The sequence below is a fragment of the Rutidosis leptorrhynchoides genome, chromosome 5 (genome assembly GCF_046630445.1).
Source record: "Rutidosis leptorrhynchoides isolate AG116_Rl617_1_P2 chromosome 5, CSIRO_AGI_Rlap_v1, whole genome shotgun sequence".
Lineage (NCBI taxonomy): Eukaryota > Viridiplantae > Streptophyta > Magnoliopsida > Asterales > Asteraceae > Rutidosis > Rutidosis leptorrhynchoides.
Window position 1 is genome coordinate 453118726 of NC_092337.1, and position 4863 is coordinate 453123588.

Below are 4863 nucleotides of genomic sequence, written 5' to 3' on the forward strand. Positions count from 1 at the left end.
GTTGCAATTGTTCTATTTACAAGTGATATTCGTTTAAATAATAAAAGGTGAAGACAAAAGACAGATTCGACGAATTGAAGACGCAAACGACCAAAAAGCTCAAAAGTACAAAAGACAATCAAAAAGGTTCCAATTATTGATAAGAAACGTCTCGAAATTACAAGAGTACAAGATTCAAAACGCAAAATACAAAATATAAAATTGTACGCAAGGACGTTCGAAAATCCGGAACAGGGACCAGAGTCAACTCTTAACGCTCGACGCAACGGACTAAAAATTACAAGTTAACTATGTATATAAATATAATATAATATATAATTAATTATATTAATTATATATATATTATATTTATATATATAAAACCGTCGGCAGAGAAAACTCCAAGGACTGAGCTGTAAATACTATCTCCGCGACTCGCGGAGTTTGAAGGGGATTTTGCCGCGAGTCGCGGAGCCCCAAAATTCAACTCTGGCTATAAAGCAAACCGAATTCTGATCAAATTTTATAATCTTATTTCTCTCATCTCTCAATATATACGATATATATATATATATATAATTTATATTTTAATTTTAATTTTAATTCTAATAATAAGGGTATGTTAGCGAATGTTGTAAGGGTGTAAGTCGAAATTCTGTCCGTGTAACGCTACGCTATTTTTAATCATTGTAAGTGATGTTCAACCTTTTTATATTAATGTCTCGTAGCTAAGTTATTATTATGCTTATTTAAAACGAAGTAATCATGATGTTGGGCTAATTACTAAAATTGGGTAATTGGGCTTTGTACCATAATTGGGGTTTGGACAAAAGAACGACACTTGTGGAAATTAGACTATGGGCTATTAATGGGCTTTATATTTGTTTAACTAAATGAAAGTTTGTTAATGTTAATATAAAGATTTACAATTGGGCGTCCTTATAAATTACCATATACACTCGATCGGACACGATGGGCGGGGTATTTATATGTACGAATAATCGTTCATTTAACCGGAAACGGGAATGGATTAATAGCCACTAGAATAATTAAAACAGGGGTGAAATTACATTCAAGGGTAATTGGTGTAATTGTTAACAAAGTAGTAAAACCTTGGTTTACACGCAGTCGATAACCTGGTGTATTCATTAAACAAAGTATTAAAACCTTGTTACAATTCGAATCCCCAATTAGTTGGAATATTTAACTTCGGGTATAAGAATAATTTGATGAGGACACTCGCACTTTATATTTATGACTGATGGACTGTTATGGACAAAAACCAGACGGACATATTAAATAATCCAGGACAAAGGACAATTAACCCATGGGCATAAAACTAAAATCAACACGTCAAACATCATGATTACGGAAGTTTAAATAAGCATAATTCTTTTATTTCATATTTAATTTCCTTTATTTTATATTTAATTGCACTTCTAATTATCGCACTTTTATTTATTGTTATTTAATCGCAATTTTAATTATCGTACTTTTTAATTATCGTAAGTTTATTTTATCGCACTTTTATTATTCGCAATTTCATTATCGTTATTTACTTTACGCTTTAATTTAAGTCTTGTATTTATTTTATATTTTACATTAGGTTTTAACTGCGACTAAAGTCTTAAAATCGACAAACCGGTCATTAAACGGTAAAAACCCCCCTTTATAATAATAATATTACTTATATATATATATTTGTATTTTTATAAAAGTAAACTAATATAGCGTTGAGCTTTGTTTAAAGATTTCCCTGTGGAACGAACCGGACTTACTAAAAACTACACTACTGTACGATTAGGTACACTGCCTATAAGTGTTGTAGCAAGGTTTAAGTATATCCATTCTATAAATAAATAAATATCTTGTGTAAAATTGTATCGTATTTAATAGTTTTTCCTAGTAAAATATAAACTATTTTATATACTACCCCGCTGCACATCACATACCATTGATTAATTTATAGAATTGAATTCGATCGTACCTATTTTCTTTATCAGACAAAAACAAGAATGGAGAAGAAAAAGGGTACGGTTTGATTATGATAGATAACAATTTTTTTGTTTGTAGTATAACTGATTTGTACTGGAAATTAATCACGCATAGTTATATTGAAAAATTGAAACTGAATTGGATCCTATGATTTAATTACGTATTTATCTATATGCATATATGTATATAATTGTATTTATATATATATATATATATATATATATATATATAACTATATATGTATTTATATATATATATATGTATTTTATATATGTATATGTATTTATATATATATATATATATATATATATATATATATATATATATATATATATATATATATATATATATATCTGTATTTATATATATTTTGATTATATATCTGTATATATATATCTATTTCTTAATTTTGATAATTAACTAGTATAATTATATTAATACTATTAATAATACTAATAATAATATTATTAATAATAATATTAATGTTATTGATAAAGAGGTTAATAATAATAAATAATAAATAAAAATATGACAATATTAATACTAACCATAATGAAAATTTTTAATAAATTTAATTACTAATAATGATAATAATAAAAAAAATGATAATAATAATCCTATTAGTTATAATAATATTAATATTATTAATGATAATAATAATATTAATAATAATAATATAATCACTTATACATATCAAATTATATATATATATATATATATATATATATATATATATATATATATATATATATATATATACTTTATTTTAGAATATAATAATATTAATAATAGAAATATTATTATTAACAATAATAATGAAAGTAATGATCATAATACTAATATAACATTTATACTTTAACTTGTAATTACATATAATATATTAACCTTACCTTTCATTAATTATGTAATATTTATTTTATACAATAACATATTTGAATATTTAACATTTATATATTTTATATATATTACAATATACATATAATATTAATTATGTATAGAAATCATATATATATATATATATATATATATATATATATATATATATATATATATATATATATATATATATATATATATATTCAATATTCATAAACACGTTTTAAATACATAATGCGAGTTATTTATATATTTAATTCTAATAATTAATATCATATTATATATATTCAAATTATGTTATTTGAACAAAAATATTTTAATAATCAAATTCTATTGAATTGAAAAACGTTTTCCGCACGTTTGAAAATAGATCAATCGAGTATTATGAAATTTAATTCTCCACTAACTTTTGTCTAGCTTTCGTTATTTGACACTTTGTTCCTACTTACAGATCACTTTACCATTTATTCCGAATACCGTTAAAAGGAAAAGATTTCTCAAATCAATGTGGACCTCACAACCGAGACCCCTAATCATATCACAATATATATTATAATTCAATCATTTGATATTATCTTTTAATTCCATCAATAAATATATTAATCATATATCGAAACAAATACGTTCATGTAAAGTATTATACATATAATACTTTGTTAACGTCTTTAATTAATATTTATATATAATTATATATGCACATCAAGTTAAATATAATTATTCGTGAATCGTTGGGAATAGTCGAAAGGTAATTGAATATATGAACACAGTTCAAAAATTTTGAGACTTCAACATTACAGACTTTGCTTATCGTGTCGGAAACATATAAAGATTAAGTTTAAATTTGGTCAGAAATTTCCGGGTCGTCACAAATGAGTAGTGAAAACATGAAGAATAATATTTTTATTTACATGCATGTAATAAGATTTTTTGTATGAAATTTAACTGTTTGAGTTTAATTCATCCAAATACAGTTATGTTATAAAATAATAAGTGTTGCTGATGAATAATACTTTAATGTGAAATTATGTTTTTTAGATAAAAAATAAACATGATATTTAGGAAGAACTAAGCTCAATTTTCTCATTAAATATATACTTTTTTATTATTCATTAAATATTTTTGTGTCATTTAGCTCCTTTTATAACGTTTACATAAAAAGAAAAGATGTAATGTACATTGTCAAATTTATCATTCATGAATCATCATTCATGATTCATTATTCTACATTCATCATTCATCATTCATAATTTGATCATTCATCATTCATCATTCATAATTTCATCATTCATCATACGTTTTTCTCATTCATATTGACAGAATTCTTGGTTTTTAAGACATTATTCATTCATCATATGAATTAACTAAATAATTATTATTTAAAACATTATTCATTCATCATATCATTCATTAAGCATTAAAAAACATTACAATACAGATTTTTAAACCAAGATACAAAAGACAATATCATAATTATCTGATAATTCATCTATAATGCTTAATAACTTCTTCCATCTCAGCCTTAAGAAAGTTTATTTTACTCTCTTCATATTTCATCTTCTTCAGATTTTCTTCCATTCTCATGTTGTTAAGCTCAATCCTCTTTTCGCAGTTTTTGAAGACTTTATTTGGTTTTGCATCTGCTAAAATTTTATGATAAAATTCATTATCAACAATCTTCTTATAACTCTCTTTCACGTCAATGATGCTTTGATAGATTTTTTGATGATTTTTGTGCTTCTCATAAAGCTCGCTCAAGTTTCTTTTCTTGTGGTTGATGACCTTCACAGTTTTGACAATGAATTGCTTATCCATTTCATTGTATACATGAATTGGTGGAATCAGAATTTCTGGAGATGGTGAACGTGGTGGAGAGGACGGTTGTGCCATATTTAGGGTTAGGTTTTTTTTTTAGTTATTAATACAGTATTATACTTTTGGGGATAAACGATGGAAGTATAAATAGAGAGAGAATAGATTATTTTGAAATTCAAAATATTTTAAAATTCAAAATAT